At 36.3% G+C, this 15,822-nt stretch overlaps 1 pseudogene; it reads left to right on the plus strand.

The window, feature by feature from the left end:
- The first annotated feature begins 14,299 nt into the window (after window positions 1-14,299).
- Window positions 14,300-15,531, plus strand: LOC140522587 (olfactory receptor 5M5-like; annotated as a pseudogene).
- Window positions 15,532-15,822: the final 291 nt, after the last annotated feature.

Consider the following 15,822-nt stretch of genomic DNA (forward strand, 5'->3'; position numbering starts at 1 on the left):
TAACTTTCTAAATAAATCGCAGTGTTTAGTTGTCTAAAATAGTTTACCATTTCTTAAGTTGTGTGTACTTGGAATTTTCCTTCACTATTTTTGGAAAGGCAATTTGGGTCAGTCTACATGTGCCAGAGATTAGGCCCAAGCAACACTATTACCGAGCCCAATATTCTTCCTCTTCAGGCAGAAAGAAATTATTATCTTAATGGCCAGGTGGAAAGTGGAATTGTTTAGCAGAATTAAAATTAGGACTAGTAGCAGACCAGGTTCACATTCTGTTTTCAGGTCTTACAACCTTGGGCAAATAATTTCCTCTCTCTGGACTTTGACTTTCATGAATACAATGTGAGCAGGCTGAAGTACATGTTCAGGTTCTTTCCAGTTCTGAAATATATGTTGGCTAAAGAAGAGTGTTCGTTACATAGAAGTGTTTTGGGTAATTGCTGTTTTTAGAACTCCTTTCCCTAAATGATTGAAGAAACAGTTGTAGAGTATTAGATCCAAAAAACGCCTTAGAGATCATATAGTTCTTTATGCTCCCTATTTTAACGTGAGGAAAGTGAGCTCTAGGGAGGGGAAGAGACTTGAATAAAGTCATCCAGAGGTTTATTAACAGTTTGAACAATCCTGGAATTTCATTAACTCATTTTCCTTTTCTATAATATCACAAACCTTGCCTTAAAAGAAAAAAGTCAGAAAGCATACTGATATCAGTGCCTAATCTCTTTTTTCCACTGACAGATGGCAGCAAGATGTCAAGAGAAAAAGAAACTATGGGAGGGAGAGAGAAAGAATAGGAGAAAGAGATCTGGAGGGTTAGAGAAGGAAAAGGTAATAGAGAAAGGGATGGAAAGAAGGAAGAAAGTGAGGAAGAAACTGGCATTCATATAGCTGTTACAAGTTAGTTAATTGTTTCATATTCTTTCAGCTGAACCTCACAAAACATCTGTGAAATTGGTAATACAAGTAATATTTTCTCCATATTTAACAAGAAAAATTGAAACTCTTGAAATTTCATGTGACCATGAACACACATGGCATGGATGATTAATAAATAATCAGGACAAGAGTTGAATCTTGATCTTCCCAACTCCAAGTCAAATTCACTACACTGCTTCAAGGAAAGGGAGAGAGAGACAGAGACAGACAGAGAAAGAGACAGAAAGAAATAGACAGCAACAGAGAGACACAGAGGAACAGAGAAAGAGAGCAGGAAGGAAAGGAAAAAGGAAATAAAGGCAGGAGAATGAGAAGAAGGGAGGGAGAGTTACTGGAAGAATTTGTTCCCTACATTATCTAGACTGTGCTTTACCCTGAATTATTATCATAAATATAGTTGAAACCAAAACGATACCTCTGAAGATATGCAGAGATATCCACCTCTATATTGAGAGCTGCTATTGATTTCCTGACTCCATGAAGCCAACTCTTTTCTCTGAGTACTCTTGAGGGTGTCAGCTATTAAAATCTCCATGTTCTAATACCCATTGGTCCATCTAGAGTCTGCTGCTTCCACTTTTTTGCTGGAATGAAAGCTCCTTTAGGGAAAGCACTGCTTTTTTTGTTTGCCTTTGTATCTCCAAGTACCAGTGCAATCACCAGGAATTGTGCGTGACGCAAAGATCACTGTTGTTCCTAACTCAGAAGAGAGGAGAGGATGAGAGACTAGGGGGAGAAGAAAATCAGAATACTGTCAGACAACCAGTTGTTGGGACAATTTTCACCAGGAGCTGGAAAAACAGAGGAAAGATAGAGGAGGAGTCTATCATAGTCCATCAGCTGCTGGCTTCCTAGTTGTCTATTTTTTCTCCTATATTAAGTAATTGACATTTGTAGCCATTGCTAGACAGTGAAAATGCTCCTTTTCTTATGACACATGACTTGATCGATCCAATTAAGACAAGTGTTTTATATTCAGTTTTTATATTTAGTTTTAGTTCTTATGCATGTACTTACAATCTTTTGTATTTTGTTAGGAATGGCACTTGTTCATTTCTTTTTTATGATTTTTAATATGTGGAATAAAACAAGCATTTCCATAACATAGTACAATAAAAAAATAATTACACATGAAACTGCCAATCTGCTATACACAACTTGCTATTCCTTTCAACTACACAACAAAATTATAATGCAATTTTTTTTCCTTTTTTTCCTTCCCTGCGTGCTTTCTAGAGATGGCTACATATGAGCAGGCATGTGTATACACACGCAAGCACACACATGCATATATGTCTATATATACACACATACATATATGATACACATACACACATATATTTAAATATGCATGTATATGTACATATGTATATATACACACATGCATACATACATTAACACATATGCATTTATATGTATAAAATATTAGTTCCATACAAACTTCTATTTATCAGTTCTTTCTCTGGATACAGAGAGAATATTTCTTCATATGTCCTCATAGCTAATTCAGGTATTTACAATACTCAAAATAGTTTATTTTCTCAAAGTCATTCTTAAAACAATATTGCTATTCCTATATACAAGGTTTGGTTGGTTTTGTTCATTTTGCTCTTCATTATTTTGTGTAAATCTAAGTCTAAAATCATTGAGCTCAAGGGACCTAGCCAAGATGGCAGAGTAGAAGGAGGGACGTGCCAGAACTCTCCCCTCACACTCCTCAAAAAGCCTGTAAAAATGACTTAACAAATTCCAGAGCTGCAGAGACACAAAATGATAGATTGAAGCAAATTTCAACTGCAAGACAATCTGGAAGGTTGACTGGAAGTGTCTATCCCATGGTAGTGGGAATAGAGCACAGTCTGGAGTGAGCCTTGCCAGTAAGGACAAAAATACAGCAGGCTGTAGGAAAGTGAATCACTGGCCGCTGCTGAGGTTTCCAGACAAGTTCAGTGGGATGAGTCTCTCTCCTGGCTGAGAGGGGCGGGTGGTTTGGCTGCCTCCCAGTTTCGGCCCCAGCCACACCACAGCCACAGTCCCAATCCGAGTCCTGCTCTTAGCCCCAGGAAGGTGGCAGCCATTGCAGAAGTGGAAGCAGCTTCTGGAGCCCTCTACTAAGCAAAGAGCTCATAAGTCAGAAAATTGACAGGGAAAAATAGGCAAACAGGGGGAAAACAAACTGACTTTAGATTCTTACTTTCTTGGTGACAAGGTATTTTCTTAAATCATTGGTGACAAGGAAGATCAAAACATTCAACCAGAAAAATACTACAAAGTCCAAGCTGTTGAATCCAAAGCTCATGAGAAAATATGAATTGGTCTCAGGCCACGGAACACGTCAAAAAATTGTTTAAAAAATTCAAAAAAATATTTTGAAAATCCAGTAAGAGAAGTAGAGGAAAAATTGGGAAGAGAAATGAGAGTGATGCAAGAAAATCATGATAAATGTGTCAAGTTTGCTAAAGGAAACCCCCAAAAATGCTGAAGAAAATAACATCTTTAAAATTCGACTAATCCAAATGGCAAAAAGGGTCCAAAAAGCCAATGAGGAGAAGAATGATTTAAAGAGCAGATTTTGCCAGATGGAAAAGGAGGTCCAAAACCTCACTGAAGAAAATAATTCATTAAAAATTAGAATGGAACAAACGGAAACTAAAGACTTCGTGGGAATTCAAGAAATTAAAAAAACAAAATCAAAAGAAAGAAAAAAATAGAAGACACTGTGAAATATTTCACTAGAGAAAAAAAAGAAGAAAATAACTGACCAGGAAAATTGAGCCAGGAGAGATAATTTAAAAAAATTAGTGGACTCCCCGAAAGCCATAATCAAAAAAAATAAAAGTCTAGATATTATCTTTCAAGAAATTAATAAAGAAAATTGCCCTGATATTCTAGAACCAGAGGGTAAAATAAAAATGGAGAGCATCCACTGATCACCTCCTGAAAGAAATCCCAAAAATAAAACTCCTAAAAATGTTGTAGCTCCGTTCCAGAGTTCCTAGGTCAAGGTGAAAATATTACAGGCCGGTAGAAAAGAGCAATTCAAGTATTGTCTAAACACAATCAGGATAGCAGAAGATTAGTCAGCTTTTACACTAAGGTATCAAAGGACTTGGAATATGATATTCCAGAGGTCAGAGGAGATAAGATTAAAACCAAGACTCACCTACCCAGCAAAACTGAGTATAATACTTCAGAGCAAAAAAGTAACTTCAGTGAAAAAGATATCCAAGCATTCTTGTTGAAAAGATCAGAACTGAATAGAACATGTGACTTTCAAATACAAGAAGTAAGAGAAGCATGAAAAGTTAAATAGAGAAGAGAAACCATAAGAGACTTATTAAAGTTGAGTTGTTTACATTCATACATGGAAAGATGACATTTGTAACTATCAGTACCAGTAGTTGGAAGGAGTACACAATATACATGTGTGTGTTTATATATGTATTTGTGTGTATATAGATAGAGGGAGACAGAGAGAGAGAGAGAAGGAGAGAGAGGGGGTAGAGACAGAGAGACAGAGAGGGAGGGAGAGAGAGAGACAGAGAGAGACAGAGACAGAGAGGCGGAGACAGAGAGACACACGGAGAGAGAAAGGGCACAGGGTGAGTTGAATATGAAGGGATGATATCTAAAAATAAAATTAACTGTTAAGAGGAATGTACTAAGAGAAAGAGAAAGGGAGAATTAGAATGCAGTACATCATTGCACATAAAAGAGGTAAAATGAGCTTTTGCAATGGAAGGGAAGAGGGAGAGGTGAGAGGGAGTAAGTAAGCCTTCGTTACCTCAGATTTGGCTTCAGGAGGGAATAACATAGACACTCATTTGGATGTGGAAGTTTATTTTACCCTAGAGGAAATCAGAGGGAAAGAGGATAAGAGAGGGGGAATAGTGGAAGGGACAGCAGATTGGAGAAAGAGGTAATCAGAAGCAAACACCTTTGTGGAGGCACAGATTAAAAGAGAGAATATAATAAATGGAGGACAGGACAGGACAGGGGGAAATATAGTTAGTCTTTCACAACACGATTGCTATGGAAGTGTTTTGAATGACTACACATGTATATCCTATATCCGATTGCTAGCCTTCTCAATGAAAGTGAGTGGGGAGGGGGGAAGGGCGAGAATGTGGAAGTGAAAGTTTCAAAAATGAATGTTAAAAACTGTTTTAACATGCATTTAGGAAATAAGATATATAGGCAATCGAGTATAGAAATCTATCTTGCACTACAGGAAAACAGAAGGAAAGGAGATAAGATGAAGTGGGTGAGTAATAAAAGGGAGTGCAGACTGGAGGAAAGGGTAATAATAATACAAACTATCCTGAGGGGGAGAGAAGATGGGGAAAAAACTTGAAATTCAAAATTTTCTGGATGTGAATGTTGAAAACTGAAAATAAATAAATTTAAAAATAAATACATAATCAAATAATTGAGCTCATCATTTATTATAGCACAGTAGTATATAATGACCATGATGTACCACAAATTGTTCAGTCATTCACCAATTGATGGGCGTCCCTGCAATTTTCAGTTCTTTGCCATCATAGAGAGCTACTATTAACATTTTTGAAAGCATAGGTTCTTTCCTTTTTTCCCTAATCATGTTTGGATCTTTGGTTCTTGCTTAAAAAATGAACTGCATATGGATTAATGAGGCTAAAAGACAACCTTCCTATTCAGGAAAGGACTTTTCACAGGAACTTGAGTTTCTAGGTGGAAAGTACTACATTAGAGATTGTCAAAATATGTTTCAATTATCCCTGGTGGGTACCCAAGATCCTTTCAAGAGGTCTTCAAGGTCAAAAACATTTTCATAACACAGAAAACACTTTAATTTAGAGTATAATAAATATCAATATATGTAACCAAAAAAATAAAACCTCTTTCTGGGGTCCTCAATATTTTTAAAAGTGTAAAGAGCTGCAAAGTGAGTAAATACAATTGCCAACTAGAAATTTTTTTTCTGATCTCAACAATCTCCCAGACCTTTTCCAAACAGAAATTATGTGCCAAAGATAAAGTAACTTCAGCTCCTTCCATGTCTAGAGTGCTCACTGACCCTGAAGTCTCTCAGCAACCCTTACCACCTCCTTCAGTATTGGCAGCAAGGCTGCACTAAGAAACTCAGAAAAAACACAGTCTTACATCAAAATACCTCCTTTACTCTGCTACCCTTTACCTCCTCCTTCTTTCCGAAGCCAGATCGTTTTACAGAGGAGGTAGCTAAGGCAAACAGGGTTAAGTGAATTGCTCAGGATTACACAGCTAGTGAGTGTATGAGGCCAGATTTGAACTCAAGATGATGAGTTTTCTTGAACACTAAGCAATAGATAAAAGCTAGAATTCCCTATAAGGTAAATATGCCCTGACTCTAATGTAAAGGAATTTGGAGCACCTCAAAAGGCAGGCTGTTTCACTGACAGATCAAATAAATACAAGTTAATCACATGGGACAGACATGGGAATGGGCAAAATGTTCTAATGTAGAGAATAAAACCAACTCTATAAAACATAATGCAACTTGGATGATCTCATGTCAGGTTCAAAATATTTACTAGTTGAGTGACTTGAGGCCAACTTCACTTCTTGTCCTCTGTCCATTTTATTATAAGATGAAAGGGTTGGATTCAATGATTTTCAAGGGCCTTTCCATCTCTGCCACTTCACATTCTATGTACATTCTAATGTCCCTGCCTGGTCTGACATTCTATATCATATAGTTTAGAGTGTCTGCCAGATTTGAGCCTCTGGTAGTCTGTGATCTTAGGTCACCTCTTACTCTGGATGCCTTCGAAATGCATGAATTATACAAGACTCATAACCAGACCCAAATACACTAAGTAAAGGCTGCTCTACTGTTCCTGAAGATTTTAAGTGTTTCTGAGGGACAATAATACCAGGCGTAGATATGTCTAATTTCTTTGAACACCTATGACAAAACACACACACCTTAACATGATGTAAATATTATTTGGCTGTTGTTTTCAGAGAGGACAAACAATATAATACTGAATGAAAAGCAAGATCTGGCATCATTTCTAAATCCCTTCCTTCAAAAAAAGACGACGAGTAATCGTCTTCATTAGCTTCTGTCCCCAGGGATGTACAAGATTCCCCACTTCGATTATTCTTCTTCGGTGTGTCTATGAAATTCTTCAGGGATAAAACTCCTCATTATCCACCATAGTATAAATCCTTCTTGGAGCTTGTTGTCACTATGAAAATACCTTTTCTTTCATAGGTAACATTGAAAATTCTGTATAATGCAGTCAGAAATTTATACACTCAGATCGGTTTTTTCCCATTAAAATGTATTTCTTTTTTACTGTTTTATTTTAAAGCAAGAGTTTGGAAAAAGCAGGGAGGAAAAGAGGAATTTGAGAGGTCGCACAGAAAACAATAATCCAGACAATTATACCCAAAGAGAAGGGACATCTAAGTTCTAGCCTTGTCTTTGCCACCGGTTTCTCACTCAGTTTCCTCCTTTGTGAAATAAGAAACTTTTGTCACTAATGTTCCTTCAGGCTATGAAATTTTATGACTATAATCTCAGGATTTTTTCTACCTGTAACATTCACTGAAATACCTTTCTATGAAAAGAAATTAGGTTGATTATATGTTTTTATATTTATTTTCTATAAAGTTATGAAAATAATTCTCAATTCTTTTCTTGCTTATCACATTAATTATAAAGCTTTACAATTGACAAACTGTCATCTCTGTAGTATTTATATAAGGGAGATATTGTAGTTATTATTAAACCAATTCTGTAGCTGTTGAAACTGAATTCTATAGTGTTGTAGTAAAGTTCACTTTAACAAAGAGGAATCGATAAGAATTTTGGGAAATAGATGGCAACAGTATTTGGGAAACAGATAAGCACACATGAATGTGTAGTGATTGGAAGATTTAATTCTCCAGATTTCTATTAGCATTTTCTTTATGGGAACATAGAGGATTTGATAAATGTATGTTTTTTCTTCAGTGTAATTTCATGCTTCAGAAGGTAAGAATGTTAAGTGAAATTGAGAGAAGATTTTATGCAATAATCAGAAATTGCTTGGTAAAAAATAATGGCAAGAGTCATCAGGAATAAAATGATTATGTTATCAAAAACAGTAATGTTAGAGGAGAAAGCCATGAATATGCAAGCACGTAGGCATGTTAGATTTCAGATATAAAATGGTTTAGAAAAAGATTGACGGCACAATATTATGAAGGGGGAAATCTGCCCCAAATGTCTATTTCTCAGGAATGAAGTTCTGAAGATATAAGCAAAAGGGATTTCAATGTGGAGGCAGAGAAAAGGTACTTAAAGAGACAAATATGAATGCACTGAGAATTCACTCTAAAAATGATATAAAAGACACGCATCCAGGAAAAAAAAGGCAAACATCAGAGGTCAATAAAAAGCAGCGAAACAATCTAATAAGAATTGTGTGAAGAAACTAACGCCCAGAAGAAAAAGGGAAAAAAAAGAAAAAGTGGAGGTTGCCAATAAATATAGAGCAGCAACAACAAACATGTTTTTGTTTGTTTCTTTGTTTTTCTCAATGTTGGTTTCAGGAGGAGAATCTAAGATGGGATAAGAAGGCTGAAGGCTAAAATATTGAGTTCTTAATTTGCTTTTGTTTTTTCTTCCAGGTAAAATGACTGTTAAATGAGGAAGGCTAGAAGACAAGTAGTTTAGGAGTGGAAACCTAAGGTGATTAAGGCAGCCTGGAGCTGATCTCAATGAATTAAACTTATCAGTCCTAGATGAATCAAATACTAAGATTCTTAAGGAACTTTTAAATGTGACTACAATGTTCCTGTACATAATTTTTAAATGATTTCTTGGAAAAAGTGAAAAAAAGTGTGCTCCCAATTAGATTTTTTTAAAAAGAGTATTTTTTGTTGAACTTATTTTTTTATTCTTGACAAAACTTTGAAGTACATTATTGATAGTGTAATTTATAAACAATTGGAATTAGAAAAATTGATTACTGAAACAAGTACAAGTCTCAAGAACAAGTCGTGCCAATTATTGATCTACCAAGGTGAATAAACTGGCAGAATGATTAATCAGCCAATCAGTATCTATTAGACCCCTACTCTGTTCTAGTCACAGTGGTAAGTGATGGGGATATAAATAGAAAGAAAACTTTTAATAAATCCCTAGTCATGGAGAATTTACATTCAGCTATTAGTTGGAGCACTACAGTTAGTTGCCATGAAAGAAATACAAGACCTGTGGCTGCCCTCAATTGCTTCTTCTATCCCATGGGTAGGGTAATGGATATACAATAAGAAATCATCCCAGAGACTTTCTCTGCCTTCTTTTCTCAACTTCTAAACAAATAATATATACCCATGAGGTATAAAACATTGAACTTGGATCTGGAACTACAAAAAGCACAATAGTTTCTGGCTTCAAGGAGCTTGTATTCTATCCAAGCAAATAAACATATACATGCCTAGGAACATCCCACAAAAGATATATGTTAAATTGTACAATATATAATTATATATGCATATAGTTAAACTAATTTGAGGAAGTACAAGCTTTAACATCTCAGAGGTGTGGTGGAGGGTAAAGAACAAGGGTCAATACAAGGGGAGAAAAGTCAGGTTTTCGTGGTGTTAGGTTTTCATAAGCTGAGCTTTGAATGGAGATAAAAATTCTGAGTGATAAAAATAAGATGAAAGTGAATTCTACGGAAGTGTCAGTAACTCTTGCTCAAATGTTCAGAGAAGAAAGATATTGTATAAAGTTGGGGGAATTTCAAATAAATATATCGTGTTGCCTGGTGTGAAAGGAAGTAATGTGAAATAAGTCTAGAAAAGCGGGCTTATGGAAACTAGAATGAAGAAGATATTACTTGAGTCCCAACCAAGAACATTTAAGGATTGCAGAGTTTTATTCTCAGGTAGTTTTGCTTACAGTAACATGAAAAGGCAATATATAAAAAAGGGGAATGTTGTTGGACTGGAGTCAGGAGAACTAGGTGTCACTTAATCTCATGAAATCAGAGTCCCTTCCCTTATAAAATAAAAGTTAGGCAATGTGATCTTTTAACTCCCCTCCAAATCAAAAATTCTGTGTTCTATATTTTAAAGTCATTCATTTCTGAAATCCTGTAGCCCACCTTTAAGGTCCTGCAGAGGACCTTACTTTCTATACAATCCATGTATACCTCTCTCACTGGCATGGGGGTTTTATTCTACTGTTAAACTATTAAGAGTTTATCAATGTATCATACAAATGTATGATTTTCCTGTGTACCCATGATAAAACCATGATGCAATACAAGTTAAGCTAAGTACAAAAGAAAACAGGTCCATATTTCCAAATCCCTGTGCAATCTAAGTAATTGGCATAGTCCTCTGGGCATGTTCAAAATTCCCTACTTGAACTATTCTTACTTGATAGATTTGAGTGTCAGACTAGGTATAAATGCTTCTTCAGCAGAGAAACTTTTGATCTTGGTGTCACCAAGAGAATGTCATTTATTGTACAGGTAGGATGAAAAAAATCTGTGTGATGCATTCATATACTAAGGTGTGGTATTTCAACGTGCATAGCATTAGGAGCTGAAGAGATTTTCTCAGAAAATAAGTTAACTGATGGAAAGGGCCTGGACAGTAGGTCAGGAGACATACTGACAGGGAAGGACGAGTTTTGTCATCTCTCTCCATTTTGACCTGCTCATTTGCAAAATGAGGGGGCTGGACTGTAGGCCACTCTCAAATTTTGTGCTGCTATTATCTTTAAGACTATGTCATAGCTCAAACATTCACAAGAATGTCTCTAGGAATGGAAAGTAGGATGAAAGTATGCTTTTCTTCATTTTATTATATATATTCTAGAACATTATCTATGTACTTATTTCATGGAACCATTACAAAAGATTTTGAGATAGAAGGAATCATAGAGATCATCTGTCCCACTCATTTTGGAGACAATTTTGCATTTGATAATGATGGTGGGCATTTCCATAGCATTTGAAATTTACAATGTTTATTTCTCACCATAATATTCTGAGACAGATTGTGTAGGTTTTTTCATTACCATTTTACAAAAGATGAAACAGTCTTAGAGAGGGAAAGTAGCTGATCTAAAGAGATAGAGCAGATATCTAGAACATTTCTCACCACTGGCTCTCTTCTAATGTCCTAAGTTGTTTACTGTCTAATCAAAGCATTACACAGACCATGATACTTTTCAATCTGTTTTTTTCTTACAGTATTGATAGATCTAAAGCTGAGAAATTAGAGTACAATCCTCTAATTTTGCAGATGAATAAGCTGAGGCCCACAGGGGATAAATAATTTGCCCAAGGCTTCACAAGTGGGAAGTGACAAAGCCAGGATTTACAGTCAGTTCTTGTGACTCCCATTTTGGTACTCTCTCCTAAGACACATATTATTAATGACTTTCAAATGGAAAAATTTCTAAAATCTACTACATCATCCACTGATTAGGTGGTACAAGATCTTTGTCCTCTGAACTAGCTTTCTCTTGTTGTCAGTGCAGTTATGAATTATTCAAGATAAGTCTCTTCAGAGTCCTTCTAAATGATAATATTAATTCAATGTACAACCTTGGGAAAGTTGCTTCATTTCTCTGGGTCTTCCTGTCCTTATCTGTCAATTGATGTAAATCGTTTCTACTCTGCCTAGCTTACATGGATTCTGGAAAGGTGAAAGAAGATAACGCGTGTTGAAGTATTCATAAGGAGTTTAAATGTCTAGCAAGTTATGGATAGAATAAATTTTTCAACAAGAAGATAATTTAAGCTTGCTTCTACATCATTTCAAACTTCTGGGAAAAGGTAATCTATCATCTTTTGTTTAATTAGAAGTATGTATTCAAGTGTACATATTTCTAATTGAGAGGTCAGTCTCCACCAGTTTCTTTCTCCAAAGTTTTATCTTAGGATGAAGACAACTCTTGAATTCTTGAAGGCTATTCCTACAGAGCAAGACTGCCATCCAAAGATAACTTTCCAGGGTGAAAACTGGGACAAATAAAAACATGAATGTCAGTTTGGGTAAATAGAAGTCCTGTCCTTGTATTAAAATATCAACTTTTCAAGTAAAGGAACTGCTAGGTAACATTTCTCATGAAAATGTCTAGGGGTTTTACTGGATTCTCTATGGGCCTGGAGTCAGGAAGACCTGAATTCAGGTCCGGTGTCAGAATTTAATAGCTACGTGACTGCACAAATTACTTAACCTCTACGTGATTCAGTTTCCACAACTATACAATTGTGATTATAACAGCACGTATATCCCAGGAGACAGACAGACAGACAGACAGAGAGAGAGAGAGAGAGAGAGAGAGAGAGAGAGAGACAGACAGACAGACAGACAGACAGACAGACAGACAGGCAGACAGACAGAGACAGAAAAAGGGAGAGGAAGTGATAGTGAAAGCCAGCAGCCAAGTCCTTGGCTTCTTTAAGCTGAGTAAGTTTCCTTCTTTATCTGATTTTCTTTAGTCTGGCCACTTTAAAAACAGTATTTTTCTTGTTAATAAAAATGGTATTAATCGTAACTTCCTACCTGACATCCCTTTCCTAATTTGCCCTACTCCCACACCAATCCTTTCCTTTGCCATCTCTCTAAGAAGACAATCTCTTCTGCTTTCAACATTTTTCAGGGTTTACCATGACCATTTCACAAAAAATAATACCTCCACAAATCACATTCAATGGAACACCTTATTATAGTATAAACCCTCAAGACAATTAACTTCTTTGCCATTCCCTACTGGTAGAATTTCTGAAATGTAAACCGATATGTGTGTAGAGTGGTGATATTCCATGGCACAAAGCTGTTCTTGGGTCATATTAAGGCATGCTTTATAGGTGGTCAACTATTCAGTATATGTGTAAGACTAGTCTTATGACTGAGGCAAATTTTATATCCGCAAGGCTGAGAAATTTCACCAGGAAATCGCTTAAAAATACTACTCATCTTCTATCTTCACTTGGAAACTAATACTCATTAAAACAGTTGCTAGAACCATTAGATTGTGTTTGTTTGTTTGTTTTTATAATTCTGTAATTAATTTGTTAAGACAAGTACCAGTTTCACTTTAGCATGAATTAGTGTAATAGGATTACTGTCATTTTAAGTAGATGGAATTATATACTGATGGAAAGGCAAGCTGGTAGAATAAAAAGAAAGTTAGAAAAGCAGCATGGTGTAACAGATAAGGTACCAGTCTTCCTATTAGGACGATTTTAGTTTACATCCGACTTTTGACACATGCTAATTATGTCATTATTTGCAAGTCACTTGACCTCTCTGTATACCAAAGGGATTTTTCCAAAATTCCTGCCATTTGCATTGGAACACAAAGTTTCCATACTGCAAGATACCTATGTAGGATGAAACTATGGGCTTCACAAAAAGCAAACATGAGTAGAACAATAAGGAGATAAGAGTAATGACAGAACCACAAGAGGACAAAGCAGAAGGACACAGAAAGCGAGGTAGGAGATGAAGTCAAACTTTACTTCTTTTCTAATTCTGTCATAGCATGACAAATGTCCTGATAACTTAATAGTATATATCATGCATTTAATAATTTTTGTGGACTTGAAATGGAATTGATTTCCAGTACATTCTTTAGGGAAGCAGGGATCAAGAAGAGTCTTCTGTCTTGCTTACATACCAGTAAAGTATAGAGTGTGGGAGTCCATAATCCTGCTATACTATGTCCTTATCATCCCACAGTTGAAGTATTGTACTTCATTTTAGAAAGGGAGATTCACCAGTTTGAGTAGATTTGAAGTATGTTGGCCAGCATGGCAAGAGGGTTGAAGACCATTTCACACAAGAAGCAAGGATTAGCTGGAGTAGTTGGAAAGCAATGATTCAGTGGAAGTGATAGATTTCTTCAAGTATTAAAAAAAAAAATCTGTAATGTGAAAGATCAGATTTATTCTTCTTAGTCTTGGAGTACACAGATAGGATGAAAACTGGTAGAAATTAGAATGGCAAATTTTGGTTCAAATCAAGGAAAAACAAATAAACAAACATGTCCTCATATAACCAAAGTTATGTCAAAGTGGAATGAGTTGGCTTTGGATGTGGATATTGGGTTTTTCATCTCTGCCCATGTGAAAACTGCCACAGCCAGAAGCTAAAGGACCACTGTCTAAGGATGCTAGAGGTAGAATTTATCATTTGGTCAAGGGTTCGACTAGATGACCACTGAGGCCACTCATGTATATGAGTTTATGCTACAGATAGAATGGACATTCAGATAAGAAGGAAAATTCAAATGCTCACATTCACACAGCCAATGGCCAAAAACTACTTGGAGGGCAGGTTATCGCTCCCTGACTCAAAAGCAGCAGATATATGCTAAAAGATGAGTGATCCATGTGACACATTGAAACACACTTTCCAAAACAAAAGGAAAGCAAATTTCATGAGATACAAGTAATTCTTATTGATATGGCTATGGAATTTCAAATGAGTTGTGTTTTAGCTCCACCCACCTTGTCTTACTATTTCAATATGAATGTTGTTGAGGTCATATAAGTGAATCCTTTTAACTCTTTGTAGGGAAGTCATGATACAAGGACAAAGGACCACTCATTATTTATTTCTATTTTTCTTGTGAAATAATAGGATCAATGACCCTCAAGTGGAGACCAGGAAACGTCCAGCAGAAACTACACTCAAGTGAATGAATTCATTCTTCTGGGATTAACCAGTCGTCCAGAGCTGTGCACTACTTTCTTTGTGCTGTTTCTCATGATCTACGTGATCGCTGTGGTGACAAATATTGGCATGATTATTTTAATCAAGACTGATTCTCGACTTCACACCCCCATGTACTTTTTTCTCTCTAGCTTATCATTTCTGGATCTATATTTCTCCACAAACGTCACCCCAAAGATGCTTGAAAACTTCTTATAAGAGAAAAAAAACATTTCTTATACTGGTTGTTTGGTCCAGTGTTACATTGCCATTGCTGTGGTACTCACTGAACACTGTATGTTGGCTGTCATGGCCTATGATCGTTACATGGCCATTTGCAACCCACTGCTGTACAGCAGTAAGATGTCGAAAAGCATCTGTATCTGGCTGGTCACCATTCCCTATGTCTATGGATTCCTTCTCAGTGTGATGGAAACATTGAGGACCTACAATTTATCCTTCTGTGGTGCTAATGAAATTAACCACTTCTACTGTGCTGACACCCCTCTCATCAAACTAGCATGCTCTGATACATACAGTAAAGAGTTATCCATGTACATAGTGGCTGGCTACAGCAATGTCCAATCCCTTCTGATCATTCTTACATTATACATGTTCATCCTAGTGGCCACCCTATGGAGCCGTTCTGCTGAGAGCAAGCACAAGGCTTTCTCCACATGTGGGTCCCACCTCACAGTGGTTACCATATTCTATGGGACACTGCTCTGCATGCATTTACGGCGTCCCACTGAGGAGTCTGTAGAGAAGGGGAAAATTGTAGCTGTGTTTTATACAACAGTGATCCCCATGTTGAATCCCATGATCTATGGCCTCAGGAACAAAGATGTGAAGGAGGCCCTTAACAAAGCAATTGGAAGAAAAATTTTGACTAAATAAAAGTGCTAATATGTTACCATTTCACTCTTACGAACTAGTAGATAAATTTATATGTTTCTATTAACATATATACGTATACATAACTTCACACTTTCTAGCTTTTTCTACTTACACTAAATGTAAGGAGGACAGACTGTTTTTTGAGATTAAACGTCATAGACTTCTTAATTTTTGGATGAAATAAAAATTTAAAAGAGATGAGTCGTGAGAGTTTTCATGCAAGTGATGATAAAATCATAGGATTGCTTGTGTCCTTGTGTATTAATCTGAGAGGAGAGTACTGAATCCAAC

The sequence above is a fragment of the Notamacropus eugenii genome, chromosome 2, assembly GCF_028372415.1.
Source record: "Notamacropus eugenii isolate mMacEug1 chromosome 2, mMacEug1.pri_v2, whole genome shotgun sequence".
Lineage (NCBI taxonomy): Eukaryota > Metazoa > Chordata > Mammalia > Diprotodontia > Macropodidae > Notamacropus > Notamacropus eugenii.